The 26,019-nt window shown below is 44.1% G+C and overlaps 1 protein-coding gene across 5 annotated transcripts in view; it reads left to right on the top strand.

The window, feature by feature from the left end:
- Positions 1-26,019, top strand: part of ARHGEF9 (Cdc42 guanine nucleotide exchange factor 9) — a 249,961-nt gene that overhangs the window by 71,263 nt on the left and 152,679 nt on the right. Inside the window, exon 1 of one of the 5 annotated variants that reach the window (XM_067548288.1) lies at positions 16,147-16,164. The exons of the other annotated variants lie outside the window; for them this stretch is intronic. The gene's annotated coding sequence lies outside the window, so the exon portion shown is untranslated. Of the gene's footprint in view, positions 1-16,146; positions 16,165-26,019 lie in introns of those variants that run through there. 5 annotated transcript variants of the gene reach the window in all.

The raw sequence follows: 26,019 nt of genomic DNA, 5'->3' as shown, positions 1-26,019 counted from the left end.
TTATAGCCTTGGAATTTGATGAGGGGTCATGAAGTTGAAGAGTTCTAGGAAAATGGCATGTCATAATAGAGGGCCCCATTATGCTTGAAAGGACTGTGTTTGTGGTAGTGTGCAGCTGCAGGGGGAAGAGGGACTGTGACAGCTGTTACATCCATGCAGCCTGCCCTCCCCACCCTGCGAGAGCATAGCTCTGCCTTCCTTTCACCTATTGTGGGGTGACTATGGCGCTAGCTGTACCACCGGGCAGCTGTACTTGCTCTGTTAAAATGACAGTGCATGGAACCAGAGTCAGATGTGGCCAGAGTGGCATAGGGATTTGGTGAGAGTCTGTCTTTTTACTGTCCTATTGTGCGATTGCTCAATTTGGTCGGGGGAATTGGGGAAGTGGATTCCTCTCACTTGCTCGTGGTGCAGGCAGTTCTTTCTCTTGAGGAAAAAAGTTTCCTTATACAGTTGGGGTTGCTCCCAGCTGTTCCTCTCACTGCTCATTTCACTCGTCCAGCTGCTCATTGGCTATTGCACCTGATGTCAGACTTGAGCTTGAATGGGGAGGGATTAGAAACCAAAAGCGTGACGAGGTCAGGTGTATTAAGAAATATAAGGTACAAAAATAATTAATCCATAGAACCCTTGGCCCATCAAGTCCAGTATCCTGCCCCTACTGCTTCAGAGGAAGACAAAGCACTCGTTGATGTATTTGGCCTGTTGTGCTGAGCTATATACTGTGGTTTATCTTTTCTCTTTCCCAAGTCCTGTGGATATTAGACTACACCGTGCAGTGTATCATCTGTTTACCCCCATCAGAGCCTGCATGGTGATCAATATTAATGGTTATAACATGATCCTTCCTTTTGCACAGCTTGCCACATGTTCTCTCTCTCTCTAACGTGCTCTATGCCAGTGGTTCCCAATCTGTGGCCCGTGGGGTCTTTCAAAATGGCCCGCCACTCCCCTCCCACTGGCTGGAGAAGGGAGCCGCTGTCTAAGGACTCAGGCAGAGCGTGTTGCCGTGGGGCTACAGGACCCGTGCAGGCTTCTTGCTGCAGCCAAAGGGACGGGAGATCAGCACTCTCCTCCCCCTGGCTGTAGCAGGAAGCATGGCAAAGTGCTCTGCATAGATCCCTAGATACTGGGGTCCCTGCTGGAGCCAGATGGAGGAGAGCACTGATCTCCCATCCCCCTAGCTGCAGAAGGGAGCCACTGCCTAGGGATCCAGGTGGAGCGCATGGGGCTACAGGACGTGTGAGGTTTCCCTGCTGCAGCTGGGGGTGGGGAGTGAGGCTCCTGGCAGAGACTGGTGGCCCTTCAGAGTTGTAAAAATGATATCTGTTGCCCTCGAACCAAAAAGGTTGGGAACCACTGCTCTACGCTTTCCAAGTGTTTTGACTTTTGAGTGCCACATGATGGTGTATGAATCCTTGTTGTTTGCCATTTAAGCTTGATCCCCTGGTGCCATTTCTTTGTATGCTGTGTACGAGAGTAAAATTTTTTGGGAGCAAACACAGTGTGTCAAACCATGTTTCTAGAGGTTGGTGGGAGAAATTACTGTAGGGTGATTCTTTCCCTCTCTCCTCCCTACTTCCCCTGTAAAGTTCAGAACTGCTGGTACTTTCCTGCCTGCCGAGTGTGTCTAGTTGCATCAGATTCTTTGAGCCTGTACTTGCTTAGGATACGTCTGGACGAATTAACCTGTGACTGTGTTCTTGGAGACAGAACATTACTCTAGGCTCCAGGGGCCAGTTTGTGATCTCAACTACACACTGGTGTAAGTGCAGGCAGAGGTGATACATAACTGTTGAAAGGGGAGGGGTGGGGGGGATCCTAATCGCCCCATGTGTCACCTCTGCTGCCCACCTATCGGCCTTTTGCAGGTTCCCCTCCTCGCTGCTTCCTCCCCCACCTCCCTCTCTCACTGTCCCCTCCCCATTTTGTCCCTTTGCCCCCCCAGCCCCGCTGCTCCTCCATAGTGCCCAGCTGGGCATGTCCCACTCCCAGCACTGGGCAGAGAACCAGCCCCTGGTGGGAGCACTCAGCATGCCTGCAGCCTGACTGACAGGCTCTTTCCTTCCATGCTGCCTCTGGCCAGGCCAGTGCCCCAGGAAAGCCCAAGACTCTCCCGCCTCAGGCACTGCCCAGGTGGAACCGAGCCCTGGGTGTGCCAGAGCTGTCCAAAGCCTGCCCCTCAGATAAGTGTTGGAGGGCGGGAGGAGGGGAACAGTTTCCAGCCTTTTCCCACCCTGAACTTGGGTCCACACCAGCCCTCCAGGCAAGGCTTAGAGCTTTCTTCACCTCTCCACTGCCCCGCTCAGCCTGGGCCCTGGCCTCAGAGAGCAGGTTTGAGGAAGGTGGGGATGGATCTGCTGGTTCCCCCCGCCCTGCCTGGCTCTGGCAACAGCCCTGCCCTGCCTGCTGCCACCGCCTGCTCCAATGGCCCTGCTCGGCCCCAGTGTGCTGCCAAGCTGGATGGGTCCCTCCATGGAGAGTCCCAGGACTCAGCCCCTCCTCCTGAGCCCCACAGACTGTGATGGCTCCACCCTGCAAGCCCCCCAGAGCTGGGGGATGCCTGGCTGGAAATGGAAGGCAGAAATCTGGGGGGGGAGGCATGTGACCCTGTGTGTCCCCCTCTCACACGCATCGCCTCTGAGTGCAGAGCAACTCCAGTGATTGCAATGGAGTTACTGTGGATTGCTACCCCTCACCCATGTAACTGAAATTGGACCCTCGCTTCTCTGAATGTTCTTTACTGTATGAAAAGAAACACTAAAAACTGGCAGCTGGAACCTTTCCTCTCTTACCTGCCATGGGGCAAAAGATAACATTGCAGAGCACCTTCCCCAGAGAGTAAAATGGGGGTTCCAGTGCTAGGTCTGAGTCTGTCACACAATCTTTAAAACCAATGGAGAGACCTGCTAAGTGAGGCTGCTAGATTCCTGCATGACTTGCCCCACTCTACCATCTTAAAGGCCACATTGTTTGTGAAGTTGCCGGCCCGTAACTGTGTGCAGAGATCGAGCGAGCTGAGGGGTGGGTGAGGAATGCTCCCGAAGATGTTGTCTTTGGCTGTTGGAGTCTCCTGGCACGGTGACTAGAACAGCCCCCAAAAGGATGCAGTGCCTCTCCATGCTGACTCTGGTCCACCAGGTCCTACTTTGCGCATCAGTACCCCCTTTGAAATCTCTAGTGCTACAGGCAGCAGTAGACAGTCCATATTCTGGTGGCTGAGATTCAGCTACCACTCTGCGTGGGAGTGTGAGAGACAGGGGAGGCCTTTTCCCACTCACTTTCTGCCTGCCTTGCCCCCAGTCTTTTGCTGCCCTGTGCACCCTGTCATGCTGTAACTGCCCTAAGATTCTCCTACAAATTCCTTTTTGTTTAGATTGATCGGCTGAAACCCTGAGGATGGTGCTGTGAATTGTGGTGCTTACAGTCAGCAGGCCAGGACCATGGGTCATGTCCTGTAGTAAATAATCATTTAGATGAGAGATCACTGAATATGAAGATTTCTCAACATTGCTTTATGAACTTTGATCATCTCCACTGTATATCTGCAACCTTATAAATGCAAGCTGCTCATTGACAACTGGCAAGCGCACCCCTGAATAATAAAAATGCTAGAAGGTTCAAGGCCGATCCATTTGTCTTCTGCAATAACTTAGCTACTAGTGATTTTAAATCCTTATTCAGGCAAAAGCTTGATGGACTTCAGTGGGAGTTTTGCCTCAGCAGGGTCAGACAATCCTATTGTATTATTACTACTTTTTCTGCGGCCCCAACCACTACAACTTGGGGGAATACATGGTTTCCATTGCAGGGCATGAGATACATGCACAAATACAGGACCAGGTCATGATTTGAGTTGTATCTTACACTTAGAAAGGTCCCATTGGTGTGAATGGGATTCTTCAGAAAGTAAGATATTACTCAGTGAACGTAAACGTATCAGCATCTGGACCATAGGGCCCATGCATTCTGATCCATAGGGCCTGCCCAGAATATCTCTTCCTGGTGCCTTTAATGGAGTGGCCTCTCCATGGAAATGGGAGAAACAGAATATCAGACTAGATGATCAGAATGGTTCTTTCTGGCCTTTAAAACTATAGAGTGGGGTGCCAAATGTCCATGCTTACCTATAGGTCTCCTTGTGTGTGTGGGTTTGGGTTTGGGTTTGGGATGTGCTCCTTGAAAGCTTTTTGAAGACTACAGAATCTCTCTATAAATAAATAAACCAAAGGAAATTTAAATACATGCATTGTAATGTTTGTGCAAACTCTTCTTTGTTAACTTTGTTTTTTTAAAATAAAACTGACTGCAGAGTTACAACGGGATCTCACTAAACTGGGTGACTGGGTGACAAAATGGCAGATGAAATTCAGTGTTGATAAATTCAAAGTAATGCACATTAAAAAATAATCCCAACTGTACATACAAAATGTTGAGGTCTAAATTAGCTGTTACCACTCAAAAAAGAGATCTTGGAGTTGTCATGGATAGCTTTTAGAAAACTTCTGGTCAATTTGCAGAGGCAGTCAATATAAAACAAACAGAATTTTAGGAACCATTAGGGAAGGGATAGATAGTGAGACAGAAAATATCATGATGCCTCTATCTAAACCCATGGTACCCCCACACCTTGAATACTGCATGTATCACCCCATCTCAGAAATGATATGTTAGAATTGGAAAAGGTGCAGAGAAGGGCAATGGAAATTATTAGGGGATATGGAACAGCTTCCATATGAGACAAGATTAAAAAGTTTGAGATTGTTCACCTTAGAAAAGAGATGTCCAAGTGGGAATATGATAGAGCTCTATAAAGTCATGAATGGTGGGTCTCCCCATTAAATTAATAGGCAGCTAGTTTAAAACAAACATAAGAAAGTATTTCGCACAATTCACAGTCAACCTGTGGAACTCCTTGCCAGGGGATGTTGTGAAAGACAAAAATATAAGTGGATTCAAAAAAAGAATTAGGTAAGTTCACGGCAGATAGGTCCAGCAATGGCTATTAGTCAAGACACATGTCAATGGCTATTAGCAAAGGGACACCACCCCATAATGTTAGCAACCCTAAAACTCAAACTGCCTGAAGCTGGGAGTAAATGACGGGATGGATCATTAAATAATTGCCCTGTTCTGTTCATTTCCTCTGAAGCATCTGGCACTGGCCCCTGTCAGAGACGGGATAATGGGCTAGATAACCATTGGTCTGACCTAGTATGGCTGGTCTTATGTTCTTAATGATTTTTTTTCCTCTCAAATATCCACAAAAATCTCACTGATTAACTAGAAATTTGGGCACTACTGATAACAAATGGGCTTACAGAGGCCATTTTCAATACTGAGGCGTCTTTCAAAAGAGGTTGTTGGTTCTAAACCGGGCCATTTTTACTTCATAAGTTTGATTTGACTTCAGGTTATTAACTTTTGTCTCTGAAGCAGGGGCCTTAGCAACAGATTGCATTCCTTGGCAACAGGCCTCCATGGTTTAATTAGAGCAGGTGTGGGAGTTTTAAAAATGCCACTGTTGGAATAGTTGAAGGATATTAGCAAATCAAATGGGCTGAGGCATGAATCGTCTTGTCAGTCAGACGGGGGTGGCAAGTCAAAAGAAGTAGTAAACAAGATGCAAGCTGTGAAGATTTGGCAGAGCAGTTCTGGAAGGGTAACTTGTATGCTTTGCTGCCTTCCTGGGATGTCAGTCATCCCTGCTATTCTGTGCCTTGTATGAGTTACATGGAGAGGAGTGGCAGAAATCAGGGAAAGGGAGGGAAATTCTCTCCCTGGGAACGAATTACTTTTTTGCAAGTTTCCAAAATATTTCTCATTTTTGCCTGTTTTCACAAAACTAAGAATCTGTCCCCTCTCCTCCTGTCCTCCTCTGTCATTTTGCCATTAAAAGTTTTTCCTGCCTTCCATCCCTCAGATCTCACAATGACCTGGAGGAACCATCTCTAGCTACATGACCCACTTAGTTGTTACCCTTTCTGCCACCATAGGGGCTAGCTGTGTGATGCCTGGATTTTATGACATGGTCACATATCCACTAGGAACTGGACTGAAGTTTCTAGCTTGCCAAACAGCTATTAGATTGTAACCACTTCAGATGTCTGATAGAGAATGAGCCCAAACCCTGGATCAATGCCCCTTTCAAGCTTTTAGGTGGGGTCAGAAGCTAAATCCACATCAGAATCTCATGTCAGTTCCTTCTGTTGATCATGGACTGAACCAAATTCCAGATCTAACTACCCTCAAAGTGTGTGCGCGTGTGTGTTAGTCTGAAACTCTCTTAATAATAAATGAGTATACATAATTAAATTACAAATAATTATAATGCCTGTCTGCAACTGGGTGTGTACTTGAAACTGATCCAGATCCCGGAGGCAGTGATTAGTGGTTAGAGCAGAGCACTGGGAGCCAGGATTCCTTTTCCCATGGCTGCCGCTGGCTAGCTGTGTGACACAGGGCAAGTGACTAGCACACTCTGCATTTGTTTCCCCATCTATTTCATTGTGCCATAAAGTGTGCTAGGTGCTCCCTAGAACATAGGCAAAGACATAATAAATCTCCCTCCTTCATCCCCTTCCTCCGAGGCATACTGTGAAATGCTTTGAGATCATTAAAGATGCATTTTTTTCCAGTGAGATAATCCAATATTAAATTTGACAGAGCTAGTTCAGAAGGACACTTGTGGCTGTAACTTCTACTGGCAAAACTTGATAATGATACATATGACAACTCCTATTAAAAAACCAATTAGCAACTATCCTATAATACACCTGTGATACAAATAATAAATAATAATAAAAATTCTCAGTAGAGCCCAAAGCATTGCAGTATTGCTATGGTAATCTGCAGAGTACTGGACCATTATCAAATAATCCTGTAGCATGTTTTTTAGGGAAAGTGCCTGCTTTTCCGTTCTACAGCTCCACTGTTTTTGTTTATAAAACTAAGCTGCAAAATTATGGGAGAGGTTAGACAAAATCTCCTCCCTACCATTAATTAACCTCTTGATTTTGGTGCCTTTTTGCAGTTCGAGAGTGACAGTGATTCTGAGAACATACTTCTATTCTCTAACATGTAATGGAGAACATCTGCTCTCTGCAGCAATGAAATAACTATTGTGTGAAAGGGCTTGCCAAGGGGTGGTGGTGTGATCCCCTTTGAATGAGGCAGTTCAGGTTTGGAATAGCAAGAGGAAAGCGTATTCTGAGCTCTTGGGTTGGCTGCCTGGCATGAACTTTGTAACTGGGAGGGAGGGGGTTGAGAAGAATGGATGAATTCTACAGTAAGGAAACCCCCTTGTGGAAGTATCCATACTTGCTGATTTGTTTGTGATGTTGGTCATAGGGTGGGGACTATGGCGTGATGGAGACACTGGAAGGCCTATAAAGCTGCAAATCTCAAGGGTATTAGTGTATTGTGTAATTAGGAAACGACCATGCAAACCATAGAAAAACATCCGAGATGGGCAAGACCCCATACTCCTGACCTGACCACTCCCTGGGACTCTGAGAAAGTTCCAATCCAGAGCCGCATGACCCAGTCATGTCTTGGACTTGTCTTGACCCTCATGCCAAGCATGCATATCTGAATACTGCCTTGGGATACAGATCTGCACTCAGCAGCTCAGGACAATATCTCAGAAGTGAACAGAGAAGGAAGAAAACACAAGGCATTGCTAGTTCAGAGTCAGGGAATAGATATGTCAGACAGCGTGGATTGGCAAGGGGGGATGGTATTAGAAGCTTCAGCCAGTCTCTTAGGTGGCTCCAAACATGCTCTTAAAGGGACACTGCTGCAGGCATAAGGATCCAGATTCATATGTGCTCTTTAAGTGGCGAGGGCTGATAGTACATGCCTCCTTAGTGATATTCAGCCATGTGTTCAGTTTTGCAAGTAATTTAAAAAAAACAAACAAACAAAAAAAAAAAATCCACCCCCCTCCCCCCCACCGCAAACACACAAACGCATGCCAGTTTACACAGGAACATGGCATTATTCTGATAATATAGCACTTACACCAGTCACAACTGCTGCAGCTAAATCTGTTTAAAAAAAAAGTTTCCAGTCTCATGTCTTCTCTGTCTTTGCATGTTCATAACCGCCTGAAATGTTAGCATTCACTGTGAATGCAGGTCACGGGGGGGTGGGCAAAACACACCAAACTGTATTCCGTTGTCAGAGGAAAGATTTCACCACGTTCATAGCATTATCTGGGAGAAGCAGGCGGATACCACTCCCTGGCAAACTGACGTTTATTGAGCATGCCCAGAAAGACGTGATATGGCAGCGGCTATGTGCCTGGTGTGGAAAGCCCTGCAGTGCAGAACAGCTTTTGAACTATTTCTCAGCCCCTGGGTTTGTGTGATGAAGAAACGACTGAATGGCATTTTTCCTGGGAACCAGGGACCGTCTACCATGAATGAATAGAGAGGTCTCCGAATGTCGACATTACTCAGAACAACTTGCTCATTAGTGTTGCTATCGATTGCATTATTGGAAACTAAGGGAGCTGGACCAGTCTGGAGGTGCTACCAGTCTCCTGAAAGTCCAATTCCTATACATTTGAAAGTGACTGGCTCTCTTCCCTGGGGCAATGTAGATTTTACTGAGAATGCACCCTCTGGGGCATTCCTCCACAGTACTCTGCATGGCTTGCAGTGACTTGATTGAAATGCTGGATGCACAGCGCTTCCCATTCACTTTTTCCGAGGTGTTTTCATAAGCTCATGGATGTCTGGTTTCAACGTGCTGTTTCGAACCTACTGCACAGGCACAGCACCCTCTCTAGAAATATTGGTGCACTCATCTTTTTCAGGGATTTTCAAAGAGACAAACTCCTGGTTACTCTCCTGTGACATTAAGAACAACCGGAGGGCAAGGGGCACCCTGATATCTGGTAACGAATTGCAGCTGGCTTAACCAGTTCAAGTGTACCCCAATTCTTTAATGTCATGAAATGTATCTGATAAGTGTGTCATGCAAGGTGTCGATGGAAAGCTCATGTCTCACTGGTTATTAATATCCTCACATAATGTAGGTGAAAGCAACCGATGCAAAGTTAGGGACATAAACTGAAATTATAATTCTTAAAATGTGTTTGCCGGCATAGCAGTAGTTACTTCACCTTAGACAAAGGAATGTAATTTTTCCACCTGGGAGGTACTGCTAAAGTACTTTGAAAGACAATGAGAAAGTATTTACATATCGTATAAACAGGCCCATCAAGCTAACACGCGGTGCAGGCAAACCTCATGCTATCACGGTGGGGGGGAGGAGATTGACAATTACATGTTTAATGTTCGTGCAATTACACCAGAGGGGGCAGGAACTATATAATTTGCATTTTAGCAGACAAGTCTAGCAGGAGAGAGAAGCTTGGTCTGGGTTTTACTTTTCAAAAAATACATTACAAAGTTTTACTGGTCTGTAAAGACAGGGGGCTGAAACTCAAGTGATAAACAATTGAATCAACTGATTCTACTATAAAAGTGTAGAGTGAGGCCTTTCTGAAAGGCGCACTGGTGATTAATATCATTGTGAAATGTATGTTTTAACTCTATAGAGGAAATACGGATATATAATGAGAATTTGCTTTAAAGTCTGTGGCCAGAGAGGGAGAAAGAAACAGGCTTCCTCCCAGACAGCTATTTACCCATCTCCTATGTCAATTAAGCACAGGGAATCAAAACAATGGAAGCCTCATTTACATACAGGAGGTAGGAAGCCCACAGGAAAGGAAAAACGGCATGAGGTCACCTTGTCTCTTGAAAGAAAGTCACTGAACTTTGGAAGATATAAGCAAAGACAGAAGTCGTCTTTAGCGTCCATTCCTAGACAGACACAAGAGAACATAGCTCTAGCAATCTGCTAAAGATGGGTTCTCCCACTAAGTAGGGTGGAAATATCTGGAAACTGAATATAGGTGAGAAATCTACTTAAACAAAGAGCTTTCACGTAGGAAGACGAGGAAAACCAGCCTCTTGTACTTCTGTGGAAAGAACTGACTGTGGGGAAGTCAGTCATAGCTGGGAAGAAGGAATATTGGTGAGAGAAACTATCTTGAAAAAGGTTGTACCTTGCTGGATTAACTTTTAGACTTTTAGATGTGTGTTTCCACTCTTATTTGCTTGTTACATTTTCTAATTTTATCTCTTATGCTTGAATTCACTTAAAATCTTATCTTCTTTTGTTAATAAACGTGTTTTACTATTAATATAAACCAACTCAGTGTTGTGTTTAAATGGAAGTGTGTATTTACCTCCGTTAAGATAATAAGATGTGATGTGTTTTTGTGTCTTTAGAGCAGGGCTGAGCATTAATTTTTGCAGAGCGGCCACTCCATGAATTCTGCTAAGTTGTCGCGGGCCTGTGCTTGCTGACCTTGGCAACTGGAGCGTCGGGCAGCTTATTGGTTCTTGGCTGGTCGCTTCCCGAACTTCCTGCTTCCGGTCATGTGTTCGAAAGCTGGACGTTTGGGTAGCAACCGTCCGAAAGCTGCCAGATGCTCTAGCGGAGCGCTCCTGCATGGCGGGCCGGTGGGCTGGACAGAAAAGTTAGATGGGCAGGATCCAGCCCACAGGCCATATTTTGCCCACCACTGCTTTAGAGGAACAAACAAACCTTATTATCTCTCTGAACTGTCCAGAAGAGGTCTGGACATTAACAGAGCACACAGATTTTGGAAAATTCGAGACTGGCAGTGTGCTGGGGTCACTTGCAATCGGTAACCAAGGCTGGTAGAGACCAGGGAGCATGACTGGTGTGTTGCTGGCAGGCTGTTGGGGTCAGAATTGCTGGACCAGGGATGCACACTGCACCGTGTGACCTGCATGCTTCTTATTGACTGTGAATGTCCAAGGCAGGGAATTACAGTAGCAAAGCATTTGAGGCACCCAGGGGTCCAGGGCAGGTGGTGACTCAACCCCTCGCTGGGTTAGATTGCACCGCCAAACTTCGTAACACCTCCTCTGTCTCACTCTTACTTCCTGCAGAGATTCAGAACTCTCTCCAAACAAGCTGAGACTAGCTGGTTTTAAACACTATCTTACAGGTAGGTAACAGGAAAGGTGCATTTCCTTGGCAACTGGTTGTGTAGTTAGGCATCTTTCTGAGATTTCATACATTGTTGGGGGTTACTCTCCAAATGATTCTGGGTGGTGTCCAAGAGGCTGGATTCATGTACAGGATGAATCCCATTTGGCACATCACTAGTTCCCATTGCCTGTTATTAACTTCATGATTCGATAGCCTTTGATTTACTCCTTCACAAGGTGTAGATAATGGAGCAGGCAGATGATAACCTTACTGGCAGGCCTAATCAACAAGTGACAGGAGGAAGATGAGAAATCAGGATAATTTCTGTCTATATCTAACAATCTCCAATGAAAAATGCCCTCCTATTCCTCCAGATGCATTGTTACTAATTTGGGGTCAGTTGGTCGGGATCTAAGGGCCTGATTCTGCCCTCATTTACATCATAGTGTGAAAGTCTGGAGTAACTTCAATGAAGTCAGTAGTTACCATGGTAAATGAAGGCAAAATGTGACCCGGAGAGCTCAGAGATGATTTATAATTCAACAGGGCAAGTCTCTCATTCATCTCTCCTTTCCTTCTCCTCCCTGACCATCTCTCTCCTTCCTTCCTCTATTTATTTTTTATTCCCAAGTATACTAATCATAGACAACAGCAGTATAAGGAAGAGAAGCATGAAATACCATAGATACCCACACTGTGCGCAGTGCAGAGATGTGTTCCAGAAGAGGGGATACACTGGGTAATATGGACGGATGGAAGCCTGGCACTGGCATGGCTAAAGCAACCTCTATATTGCTGTAGTATTTGATTCACAATCTGGGTGAGGAATGTGGTTATGAAAGAACTGTGGCATGCAGATTCCATGATTTCAGATGTGCGTACTCTCTTGACAGACCATCCCTTCCCTTGAGTGACATAACCACTTCTTCCAAAGCTCAGATAGTGGCAGTAGTAGTTATGCCTGTAATCATAAAGCTTCCTTGGTACCCTAGTAGGCAGTCCCATATATTAATCCATATCTTCCCCTTGCCTCCCTCCCACACAAGTCTGGCATTAGGCAGCTTTTTTGACTGTATTATATAAAGGCTCAAGAAGGACTGAAAGGGCAGAAAACTTCAGGCAATCTTCCTGAATTATTTCTGCATTATCTGCTTTCTTCATGATCTTCATTGTCTCTCATAGCTGGGGCATCCGTCCAGGCTTTTAAAAGGCAGTGTTATGGATGCCAATTTCTAGGAGTAACAAGTACTAGTGAGAGTGAGGTATGGCTATCAAATCACCAGTACGGGAGTGTCTTTGGAAATGAGAGGATGTAACATTAGGGTGGGATTGACTATGGTCATGCATATATTAAGCTTGTGAGCATGTCCAAATGTTTCCAGGGATCTGAGCAGACTCGGTGGAATTGGGTGCTTCTGCGGTTACAAATGTGCCGTGCTTTCTCTCCAGCTAGCCTGATTCCCAAATGCTTACTAGACAATACAGTATGTTAATTTTAGTAAACAGAATAAGCATTTACGTCAGGTTTTTGCTGCTGGTACATGCCTGCGTTCGTTGTCTCTGTGTCCTTTCTAATCTGCCTGATTTTATGTTCCTCTTGTGCAAGGGACACAGAATCAGGCCATAACTGAAGTGTAACACAGCAAGAGATGATATTAGACCATAGGGAGTTGCAGAGGGAAGGCCAGGGTTAAGGATAAAGAATATGTGAGTTGTTTTATGTTGTGTACACATCTTGTTACCTCAAAATTATTTCTGCATACTGGGGTGTGTGTGTGTGTGTGTGTGTGTGTGTGTGTGGGGTGAGCTCATGAATCAATATGGAGTATTGCTTATAACTTGTAGTCATCACATTCCACACTTCCAAAGAATTAAGACAGGCAACGACTGCTTCATGGATCTTTAGGGGCAGTATTTGGCTCCAGGGCAGTGTGCTCGTCCCTTACTATTAAAATGTATGATATGAGCCCTTATCTCTTAGAAAAAAGATGTATTCAGTGTAGTATTAGTAATGATTTTATTGTGAGTCTTATAGTTTGTGTTATTTCTTAAAGCTCCTGGAGTCATGAGATTAAGAAATAATCTCAGTTTTCATGATAAAAATATAGTTTCTAGCCCTCCATGGTTGCAGAGAAAAGCAATATGGCCTCAGTGCACCCTAAAGACTCCAAAACCAGAAAGCATAGGAAAAAAACCTGGAAAATGTATAATTTTAAAGTCAATTTCATAATTTTTGGGGGGCTTGACTCATGATATTTGAACACTTGGGTTTGACAATACAGCAGATCACTTACTAAAGATGAAGTATCTACCTATGACAAGGCACTTGGCCCCCTGATATGGACTAACGTTTGCAGAAGAAACGAGAATAATCAGGAGGTTTCTGTCTGACAGTTCATCCTTTCCAGGAAAGTTTTTGGCAGGTGGCTTTTTCAGATGGGAAACCCTCTTTAAATGAGAGCAACACAGCTGGGTTTCCTGACATCATACACAAGAAACTTGGGTAGGATTCCAAAGCTGTGCACAGCTATAAATAGTTCCCTTACAACGCTCTCTCTCTTTTGTCAGTCACATTCAGAAATAATGAAGATTGTCAGAATATATATTAAAGATGATAAGATGATGAAAGGTGGCTTGATTCAACTACAGCTAGGTGGGACCCAATTAATACCAAGTTAGTGTGTTGCATCCTTCCCCCTCTTCACTCCGCTTTTCTCTGTCTTCATTGTATTAAAATAAATTTAATACTGGATTCACTATTACATCCCAGCTGTGCTGAGACCTAAGGGAGAGTGACAACCACATGGAGCTCCTTGTAGTTTCCTGATTCAAGGCTGCCCAAACCATGCCAGTGGAGGATCAGACAGAGGGGAGCTATGTTCTGCTGTGTCCACTTCCCTATCACGTCCTCAGCACACCCAGTTCTTCCCCATAGGAGGAAGCTGGAGGGCAGCTGTGTATGAGGTGACAAAGCCAGTCAGTGGAGACTTCCCTTTACACAGGGACAGTTCTCCAGTGCCTTCTCTGGCTGCTTTAAGGAAACTTTGTGCGACTTATGTGGTACAAAGTAACTTTAGCAGACAGAAGAATCCAATCCTACATTGGAAGAGTTGAAGCAAGAGCTCCTGGAGAATGGACTGCTCCATTTATCCACTGAAGAAGTACCATATGGGCAGCTGCAGTACTTTCCTTCCCAAGCCAGTGTTCCTTAACCCGTAAACCATCTCTAGTTTGAGCTCTGTGCCTATTCAATCTTTGACTTCCTTATTGAGGCTGCCAATTAGTGAAAAGAATGCTGGGGAAGTTTTGTGAGGTGAATATCTGTCCTGTAGGAACAGGGCCAAAACCCAACTCATTTCACATAGGGCACTAGGTGTTAGCCTGAAATGAGTATTCAGAGATGGGCCTGAGGCAGTTAGAAACCTGGATCCAGATCTGGATTTATAATGTCTCAAAGTTCTTGGGTGCTTGGATCTGGGTTTTGGTTCAGGTCACTATAAAGAAAGGGTCCACTGATGAACTTTGGATGTGAGTTCAGAACTTGACACTCTCACTGTGTTGGGATGTCTGGTTTTGGGTCTGGCTCATCTCTAGTAACATTTTGGTTACCACTCACCTACGCAGGAATGATGCAATTGGGGAATGAGAGGGAAATATTTTGATTGTAATTGAAAAAGTTGTTTGTTGAAAAACATTTTGGTTATCTCTGGCAACAATATGGGAAATGGAGATCAAGAACTTGAGAATGAAATAGTATTTCTTTCATGCATAAATCTTATGGAAAAATCCTGTAGAATTCAAATGAGATAACTTTCCTTTACGTTTTGTTTGGACCAACCTTCATAAATTAATAGAGAACTGTATCCCTGTCCTAGAATTGTGCACTAAAAGCAGAAAACGGGCCTGCTTTCATTGATACCGTGCTGTCACCTCCTTTCCCAATACGTGGCCTCCCATCAGTTTCATCTGTTCCTCTCTGCCTCTGAAGTAGATTACACATTACATCAGACAAGTTTTAATTCCATCAGCTGTCATGAAGGGGAGAAGAGGCTCCTGAAAATGGCTGCAGCAAGAATCATGGCCCTACATGTTGTTTCTCTGGGCAGTAAGGAAAAAGAGAACCCCATTATCATACCTGATGATAGAAATAAAAAATAATGGTAATTCTATTGTATTTAAATACATGCCTATTCCAGAGATGGATTATCCCTCTCATAGGAGGCAGATTGGCTTAGAGGAATGAGCAATGGGATAGGGAGTTAGAATTTCTACTCCTGGCAGTGTCACTGATTCGCCGTGTGACCTGTGTGCGCGATCTCTCTGGTGAAGAACTCACCTTGGTTGTCTTTATCTTTCCCCCATGCAGGGGACTGTCATTTCATTCTCTGGGTCAGAGAGCCTGGAAACAGAAAGAGGAGGAGGGAGAGAGACTTAAATAGAAGGAAGCAGAATCAAAGTGGTTGGGGAAGGTGAGGGGGAGAATATAACCTCAAGACAGGTGCATCAGCAGAGGAGCTTACTCTTTAAAGACTGACTGGATGGGTAGCTTGGTAGTAATAAGAAGCAAGAGCTAACTTACCTCATTCACAATTGTCAGCAAAAACCCAAATGACTAACTCTGAGCACAAATGGATTTGCTGACTCTGCAAATTTGGGAATCCCATAGCGAAGGGGGGGAGGAGGGGAGGGGGATCCAAAACTCTGAGGCAGCGAAGAGGAGGTGAGGGGCAAATTTATCATCAGTTCCGCTGTTTTTTCTCCCCTCATTTCCTTCCCCCCATGAGCCCCCCTCCACCTCTCCCAATTGAAATTTTTCAAAGCACAGGTGGAAAAGGGAAGCAAGAAAAATCCCCCTCTGCCTGTGCTTCAAATAAATAAATAAAAGCCCAGGTAGTGAGGAGACTGCTATTAACATGCTTTTGACAGGCACGAGACTGCTGGGCTGATGTCTGACTGAAGGGTGAGGCTGGGGTAGGGGTGGAGGGGGGGTGGAGGGGAGAGGGCTTCTCTTTTCCTTTCAGCTCTCGGCAAGTGGTGGGATTTTGTTCCCCCTCCCTGATAATAAGGACATCATCAGAAGCAACATGCAGTGGCTAAGGGATGGCTCAGGAATGGTGAGTTCAGGTAGCTATGTCTTTCTCTTTTCCTCCTATTGCACTACTTGGAAGGGGAAATAAGCTTCGGTCCTTTCTCCAGGCTCCTTATTTACTCCCTCTCCTTGAAAATCATTGATCATGCTGTAGCCATTTTAGGGACCCTGCGTTACAAAACTGCTGAGCAAAAGAAGAAATTAAAAGAAAGAAAATGACATGGCAGAGATTTGGCAGCTTGGGGGTGGGGGGGGGGGGTGGGGACGGCTTTCTGGAGGGGTGCGTGTGTGCGAGGAATGTCGTTTCCCAGGTGTTAGCGTGTGGTATATGGTGAAACAGCTAGGTGAAAAGAGTCTCAGAGAGAGAGAAGAGAACTGGAAATGGGGATGTTGGTTGTCAACAGCATTATTGCAAGTGGAACCTATCCAATCTGTCTCTTCCGCGGCAGTTGAGTTGGGGTGTGTGTGTTTTATTTGTTACTGAGCTGGGGCGTTCCTGCTGCCACTTGGGTCTAGACTGGAAAACACCCATCTTAAAAGCAGAGGCTTCAAGAAAGCAGTTTAAACTGTGACAGTCAATTTACAGCTGTTCTTGCTGCTCCTGACTGGAGTGCAGCTTTGTGTTGATTTTTTGTTGTGGTAGGGGAAGCCAGGGAAATTCCCCCACCTCAGACAGGGCTGTCTGTTCAATAACTTCCTGCCCGAGAGAGACAGTTCCCCCTTTCTTCCCCCAGACCTCTCCCTCCTATAGAACTGCCTGTGCTTTGTACTATTATTTGCCTGAGCCCTTTCTTTACACACTAGGCTTTTTTTCTTTCAGCAAAATTTCCCATTGTTGCTAACGCTGCTGCATCTCCACTGAGGGTAGCACTAGGGCAAACCATAGTGTAGACCTGGTCTGGGCAGGTTTAGACAACATAGTGCTTAAAACACTAGTGGCTACCTGGGAGCCCTGTCTGCACTTTGGCTACTACTAATGTAGCTGAACTGATCTTAGCAGTTGTGGGGAACATTTCAGAGGAAAGCCTAGTATAGAAACTACCCAGCTGTAGGTTACCCATTGATCCTAGTCCATTGCTCTGAGACCTTTTGTGCAGGTTCCTCACCCGCCTTCCAACCCTTCTGAGAAATTTTATACAAATTGAGCTCTAGAGGTTTATGCTGCCTAAAGACTCTGAGCCCGTGATCTAGGCTCAGTGTGGTGGTGTGGTCAGCTGCCCTGGGGTCCGACATCATGGTATTTAGGTTTGTATTTAATGTTTGTCTAGCACCCGGTTCTGATTCAGGATTTTGTTTTTTTTATCTTTAAAAACATCCAAGCTTTTAATTCCTCCACCCCACCCCGTCCGCACAAGTGTAATTCTCCAATAACAGTGTTTTCCCTCTCCAGCCGGTGTCTAAGCAACCGAAGTCGCTGGCACCGATTTGCCTATTTACATTTTCAGAGATTATCAAATTGAAAGAGAGCAGTGGAGAAAGGTCCAATGTCTTTCTTTCCTCTTTTATTTTACCTCCCAGGCAACTACTGAGCTGTGATGGATTTGGGAGGTGGGAGGGGGGTGCGGTGGCTGGGGGGATACTTTTCTAATTGACAGAGCACAAGATGAGGCACTTTCTCTTCCTCTTATCTGTCAATCTTTCTGACTATTTGTCGTCAAGAAGGGACACTTTATTTTTCACTGATCAGTTGAAGCCTCTTTCCTTACAACCCGTCTTAAAAATAAAATATGTTGACTGCTAAAGAACCTAAAATATTTTTGTAAACACTGTCTGGGTGATGTTTTTGAAAGTGAAAGTTTAGGCAGGTGTCTGATTCTGAAACAAGTTTGACCCAGGAATTATCAAAAACCTCTAATTTCATCTGGAGGAAAACTAATTCCAGGGCCATGATTTCTTTAGCTTTTTTTTTTTTAAGGGTTAACAATCACAATAATACTGAAATTATTGTAATCTATCATTTGAAAACGGAGCAGACAATTGATTAAAAACAAGTAAGATTAACGTATGAGATATTTATGGGCTGTGATGCTGCAGCCTGGTGCAAAGGGGCATAGCATTGGTTTAAAAGATGTTAGTGTTTTAGCAGGTGGCCATCTTCTTTCAGTGTTGAATCAACGCTCTAGCATTTTGGTAGGAGGCGCTATGATGCTGCAGGTGCTCTCTTTTGGCTGAGCTGTGAAGACGAGGTCCTGATCACTTGGGCATTAACAATTCTGCACACTATTCCCAAGACAAGGAGTGTTAGCCCAGATGTCTGGGCCAAATTCCAATTCACATAGTTATATTTCATCCTACTTAGATTCCTCCTGTGGTTCCCATTTGGTAAGTTACTTTTTATCTTCTGTCTTTAACTGTTGGGTCATGTTGCTGTGCTCTGTTGAACAGTTGACATATTCCATCCCAGAGGTGGCTGCACTTCAGTGGAAGTTTAAGTGAACCAAATATCATAGTCTAGAAATCATAATCAGATTCCTCTGGATGAAAAGCACAGTAGAAATGTAAAATGGTCTTATAACTATTACTGCTGGAGTGAGGTTCACTGTTCCACCCACAGATGCTAGGCTGCTGTAGCCTGTGGTACGATAGAGAACCTTAGCCTCTCATCCAAATGAAATTAGACTTGTTTTCATGAGCATCAAGCTATGAATAATAGTTCTCACTCGTACAGATTTCATTATTTTATGAATACTGATTAAAGAACACCAAGAAAAATATGTGTCAGTTACAGCCACTGGGCCAGATTCTGCTCAATTGCATTAGTAGAAAACTGAAATAATGCCATTAATTTATAACATGATACATAAATGCTGCTCTTGACTATTCTTATCACTAGATCAAGACAAGGAGTTTTACTCATTCTTTTTCAATGCTAGTCACATGTTCTAAGACACAACTCCATATATTTTGCCGTTGGTCACACTTTTATTCTGGTGGTAAGTTGTTCTTTATTTCTAAACCCACCACTTAAACCTTGCTACTATTGTGTAATATTAAGTTGTTGGGTTTTTGCATGTGCTGCTTCCTACTTTTTAAACAATTATTCTTTTGCCAATTATGCTAGCTTCCTATGAGGGTATTTTACATGCTTCATTAGTATTGAGTAGGTTGCTAAACTCTGCAAGTATCCGTTTTTAATCCTGCAAGCTGAAACTAACTATCATTGCTAGTGATAAGAATAAATATAACAGCTATTCAACAATGCAGGTAAGATGATTGTCCAGGTAAGGGTTTCTTCACTCAGAATATTGATCCATCATGAAAATTTAAATGAGCCATTTTGAAGTCATCCACACAATACGATATTTTCTGAAATTCCTCCGAGGCAGATTAAAGAAGTATATTTTTTCAAGCATTAACTGTATTTATTAAAGAAAATACAAGCTTGTATCTGTAATATATCTTTGTTTCCTCTTTGAGTCTCATTCTGGGCTTAATCATGTTCCTATGGAAGTCAATGCGAGTGTTAACAGGTTCAGAATCAGGCCCTTTAAAAGCAGATGGTTGCAGCAACCCTTATTTTGTGCATTCAAAAAAAAAAAAATCAATTGCTGATTTTTCACATAATCATTTAAAAAAAAAATCCAAACTCTTGCAAATCGAAGTGGATAAAATGTGACCAAAATTAAACAAAAATTAATTACGTGAATAAAAATGCAAAATCTTGCAGCAGTGGAGAGGGCATGAGGAGTGCAAATCAGCAGCTGAACTTCCACATAATCTTATCTCACTTGTTCTTCCCCAGTTATCAGTATGTAAATCAAGCAGTCCTCCATGTAGCACAGCCTGCTCACATTCCCGCATTTGTATGGGTTCAGTGTCAGGGAAAACTGGCTGAGAATCTGGACAATTTTCCTTTTTTAAAAGCTAAAAATCAACTCAGGAGATAAAAACCTCCCAATGCCCAAGTGTAGGGAGGACAATAGGATTCATTTGGGGAGGCTATGGGCACCCTCAGATGCCACTGAGCTCAAAGAGAGCAGAGGGCATTCAGCAGCTTGCAGAATCTGGTCTATTGCGATAACATGCACAAGGAGAATTGCACTGTCCTGCAAAGTGGATCTGGGAACTCGGAGGAGGAGAACGCTGCAACATGCCAGTCTTCATCGCTGCTGTATGCTGCACCCTACCTTAGAAAGGCCTTTTCTCCAGAAAGAGAATGGGTTATTTCAAATCTATTCCCATTCATCTTGGGCTCTGTTGTCACAGGAGATTAAAACGTTAATCAAATGGGACCAAATGTGCACTGTTTTCTTGTGCCGTTGATTATAAATTGCTGAAGGATTAAGCTCAGTTCACAGTGGAGTTTTTTCCTCACACATTATTTATTTTCTGTGCATATGTTGGACCATGACAATCCCCCCCGGCCCCATATCTTACCCTTGGGATAATTTGGATATTTTGATGTTAATCTCTCACTGGTTTTATTTTTATATAAGTGCACAATAAACACATGGGTTGATAAATAGTTGATAATGTAATAAATAATAATATAACCAAAAATACCTGACACGGGATAAAGGTTGGTCTTGTGACTAAATCACAGGACAGAGTCAGAAGCCCTGGGTTCTATTCATATCTGTGCCATAAAGTTGCTGTGTGAACTTCGGCAAATCACAGTCAGTTCACCTCTCTCTGCATCAGTTCTCACATCTGTAAAATAGACATAATAATAACGTCCTTACCTCACCAGGGTGCTGTGCTGATTCAGTTATTAATATTTGGAAGACTCTTTGAGATCCTTGGATGGAAGGTGCCAGAGAAATACAATGTATTGTTTGCATAATATCAAGCAATATGCACCCATTGTGAAACTAAAAGCACCAAACGGTCAATCCGTCTGTCTGCCCGTCCATCTCATTTCCATCACTGTAGTATTTGAGCATAGCAGTTGTCTTACTCTGTATTGACATTAGATTTACTAAGAATTGATTTGCTTGAATGTAGGCATGCTTAAAAATAAACTTCTTGAGAAATCTCTGAAATTCTTAACATTCTAATATATTTCTTATATTAGCTTCTGCTCCAAAATTGTTGCTTTGGTGATCTTCAAGCCTGACTGCTAGTTTGAACATGACTAATTCTTCAAGTGACTAAGCTGTTACATAACAAAAAAATCATCAAATTGTCTCAGCCTCCAATCGTTTCCATTGTTACGAAGAGACAACTTGTCAAAAACAAAACAACACAAAAACCAAAACAACACCTACCTATTATCTAATGCAGATAAGCAATGGAAGGTGCATAGTATTAAAAAGTGGCCTAAAATCCAGATCCAGATTTTGAAATCCCTAAAAAGTGAACATGTTTAGATCCTGGTATCTGGCTTGGTTTATTATAGCGAGATGGGCAAGGTGCAGAGTTCACATTCTGGTTCAGGCCCCAAATCATCAAAGCACCGAAGTGTGTGCTTAAATCCCATTAACCTCAATTAGATGTAACACGTGCTTAAATTTAAGCATATACTTAAGTGCTTTGCTGAAATGGGGCCTCAGATTTGAACCCCCTCTTCCTATCCCACAAAATTCAGGACCCAAGCTTCAGATGTGCAATGTATATTATAGCTAAAATAAATATGATGCTAAGAGAATGTTACCGTGGCACAGATGTAAGCACTCAGAACTCCAGAAATGCCAAAGCTGAGTCTCCATGCGTAGTTTAACTGTTCTCCATTGGTGTGTGTGCATCGCCATACACCTTTGATTGTGTAATCACATAGTGTTTCTCAAAGAATCCAACATAATATCACAATATTTTTCTACAGCCATAGATACATGTGTTGCATCTTCTGTATACTGGTCCACATATGCCAGATAGATATCGTGAGCTTCAGGCACTCTCTGATAACTCTTGTCACCTCCATGCTAGCCAGAATTTCCCAGTTTACTATAACCCCTTTTTCATCATAAAAATGTCACCTTTGGACTTGGAAGACCGGGACTTCTGTTTCACTGATGAGGAGGGTAATTGGTGCATTGTTGTACTGTATCATATGACGGACTGAGTCCTGTACAGGTTTATAGTTGGTGCACCTCTACATACCCACTCAGTGGGAGTGTGTGTGGTGTTGTCAGTCAGCATGGACTGTGGAACGAATGTCCTCTGATTTTAAAAAAGAAATTTGATGTAAACTTCAAAAAAATGCAAATAACATTATCACTAATAAAAATGTGAAAATAAATTCATACATCTAGTGCCATCTGGTTAGAATTGTTAGTTTTACTGGCATACGGGTGTCATCTCTCTCATGGAACAGGTGCCAGATCCACTGGGAATTCACTGGCCTCTTCTCTCATCTGTAAATAGATGCTCATGTTCTAAGAGGTGCTTCTAATACCCTGGGTTAACCTATATGGAATACACAAGATCAGTGTGTATGGTAATAAGATATTGTTCATCCAGTCCCCACTCCTCATCTTGATGAGGGAAAATCAGGGCCAAATATATCTGACAGCCTCTGAAAGGCCAGCCTGCCCAGTTCTGAGCCAGCCCTTTTTAGAACAGGTTTTTGGGCCTGGGAAAGGGGATTATCAGACTCTGCTGGGAAGGGGTCAAATGATTCCTAGAAAGGGCTGAAAGAGCTTGGTTGAAGGGAGAGCTATGGAAAGGAAGTTGGCTTCTAAAGCAGATGGGAGAGATGCAAGGGGAAGGGCTCCTGTAGCCTGCTTTGGTCACAGAAATAGCTTTCGTTTGTGCTCCTTTGTGAGTTTTATATTTAAACACTAAAACTGGGTCCTGAAGGAAGGGGGTGAATAGACTTTTGGTGTGGTGTTAGTCTTTCCTGGACTGGAGAGGGAAAGGCGAGAAACTTATACTTCCCTATCCTGCAAGGCTAATAGGAGGCTTAATTAATGACTGTTAGTAAAACTTTGAAAAGACCTCCCTGGATGAAAGTTGCTAGAAGGAGGGAACTACATTATTGTCATTAGGACTTTCAAATTCTCAGGCCTTTGATGAGGGACCAGTGTGAATTTCTTACACCACATCAGGGGAGGTGCCTGATTTGGGGACACACTTGAGCAGATTTGATCTTAACCCATGCTGTGATGCTGGAGACTCTCTGTGCTGCAGAGGGTATTAAACTATCGCTTTCTGCAAGGTTAGTCAACAGACCCACAGCTGAGTGGAAAAATTTCTCTTCTCCTGCCCTGTCCTCCGCCAGGCTTATGGTGTTGCTTGTTAGTATGTACATCATGGATTATACTGTTTTCATTCTGCCCAACATGTCAGCCCTGCACTATTAATTGCCGGACCTCCTCAGGCTTAGACAGATGAAAATACTCTATTAGATGTGCTCTTTAGCAGCACAGGAGAGGTGATGCATTGGCTTTTAAAGAACCTTGCAAAACTGAAATACGTCCTTGATTCTCACCTGGAACAGCTTTGTATCTTTTCTGCTTTTGGGCAGCTGGTTCTTTCTTCTTCAAGTCCATCATCAGGCACACTGCCTCTGGATCCTGTAAGACTGCTCCCCAGAAGGTGAAATTAATCTCTACTTACAGCCATCAGATTTCATGTGAAGATCTTTGCAAGGTGGTGAGAAGAAACTGAATGTTCACCCCCAACCGATGGGGTAGGGATAGCTGTTACTGCCCTCTACAAACCACAGGGTTCATCTAATCAAAGAACCAGCACCCACATGCAAGGCTAATCTGTCCCCAAAGCCTTAAGTATGTCAGCCTATTGGGGATGGCACAGAGATCCCCTTCCATGACAGACAGGGGTGCAAGGACTCCTGTAGTCACTCCACCTTTTCTGTTCAGCACTGTGGGGCTTAGTGCTGTGGACAGCCTTGCACCATCCTCTGTGCCCGTCATACATTTCCCCCAGAGCGAATGCTGCGTGGGACTATTCCCGACACTTTTTTGAAAAGCTGAGTGAATGTAGGCGTGAGGTTGTGTAATGAGCCTCAGGCGGTGCAGAACACACAAGGGCATCCTGGGAAAGGGGTGGGCCAATATGGCATTAAGCCACTGTAGTGCCCTTAGGTTTCTGGGCTGTAGTGGGGACTAAAATGGCCTCAGCAGAAGTTAAGCAGCCAGGGAGCTAAATTGCAGCAGCTCTGCCTTCGCTGCCTATGGGCAACTCTGCATCCCCCAACACACACCCTTGATACACCCCCTTCCGCTGTCAGCCCCACTCACGTGCACCCTGAGGTGGCCTGCATAAGGCAATCAGGAGCATACCAATGCAGTGTCCACACCAAGTATATTCTCCTTCAGCTGGTTGGGGGGTTAGCATGCAGGGGCTGTAGCATATGGGAGAATCCATCCGAGTGCATATCCCTGTAAAGTGTCTGAGGAAAACAGAGAAGGGAGGACAGAAGGTGATCTGAGCACCAAAAGAGGCCTTGTGACAATGCTTAGGGGGAAAAAAGGAGGGAAGCAGTTAGGGCAGTGGCCCCTCAAAGCAGAAACTAGATGAAGCTGGGAGTATTTCTCATATGTACTCCTTTCACGAGAGGAGTAAAAATGTCAGTTTGCGCCTGGTGGAAACATGTCACACAAGGAACGAGACCGGCACCTTTCCAACCCAGAGTGACTTCTGCATTGTTCCTCAAGTGAGTCTTATAGGCTGCAGCTGTGAGTCTTACAGGCTGTCTCATGCAATTCAGGACAGGGGGGCAACTGATTTATTTTAACCTGTTGGGGTAACCCAAGAACTTACTGAACCTTTGCCCAAAATGCCAGCTGAAGCCAATGCCTGAACCCTGAGAGGCCCAGTTTGGGAACAAGCACCATTGTTTCAGACGCTCTGAAAGGGGATGGGTTTTTTTTATCTTGTTTTCATGCACACCTGGAAGCCAAACATATGTGAAACCTCACCAATAAGTCAATTCCCAGGTGCTTTTCTAGCCTATTTTTGCAGGCTTCGTACTTGCAGAGAATTCAGATAAGGTTCAAGGAAACAACCAAACTTGGCAACTTATCATCCAAACCAAACCTCTCTGTCCTTTGGGTCTCCTCCATGACCGTGATAATTCTTGCTCCTGTTTCTGATCTCGTGCTCAAGGTTCGGTTGTTGTGTTGCTTTTTTAGTATTCAGAATGGAGAGTCTCCGCGTGCTTCTGACAGACTCTGCATGACAGACAGGCAGGGGTGTGCAGGAGACGAGTCTGAAAAGAAAAACAATTGCAACATGTTGGTTGCCAGAGGCAGGTTTTTCCTTTTGTTTGTGCGGCTTGGTCCTTTTCAAATGTTTTTATTCCAGTTCAAATTGTGATTAAAAACAGATATATATTCCTTTTTTATTGTTCCCTTGGGGTCATGGAGATGGAAGCTGCCCCAAACTAGCAGAGTAGAATAAACACACAGGTGCCCACTCTCCTGATGACTTCTGGGGATTGATTTGCATAGTACCTTTCATAAGCCTCAAAGAATTACAGGTTAATTTACATAAAAAGATCACTTCATGCTCCTTTGACATGCAGCTGTCTCTGGGGTAGAATCCTTCAGCCGTGTAGGTAAGGAACTGTACAACATATTAGAGTAGGGAATGAATATCTAACTGAAACAGCAGGAGGAATTATGCTTGATAGAGTGATGACCTCAGCTGGAATTTGGCCAGTGCACTCTGTGAGAAGCACCTGAGGCATCTTTAAGGACCAGAAGTGGTGAGTGCTTTAATTTTACTTTGTTTGTGAAAGATGGCATATCCAGAAGTGCCATTAATAGGTAAGATGCTGTATGGAGTTAAGCTTATTATTCAGCTATTCCTGTAGTCACCACAACACTTTGCATTCATGTCTGGTGAAGGGCACTCAGACTGCTGTGCAGAGGCAGACTGGAACAGAGGAGGAGGTGAAGTGAAGGCTTCCAGGAGCATCCAAGAAAAAGGAGCAAGGATAAGTGAAGAGAAAGAAGTAAAGGGAGTGGATGGAAGGAAGAATCAAG

Source organism: Emydura macquarii, unplaced genomic scaffold, assembly GCF_026122565.2.
Source record: "Emydura macquarii macquarii isolate MOO-44397 ecotype Brisbane River unplaced genomic scaffold, CSIRO-AGI_Emac_v2 contig_1253, whole genome shotgun sequence".
Lineage (NCBI taxonomy): Eukaryota > Metazoa > Chordata > Testudines > Chelidae > Emydura > Emydura macquarii.
Note: the sequence above shows the minus strand (reverse complement) of the source record. Positions and strands in the feature narration are given on the sequence as shown.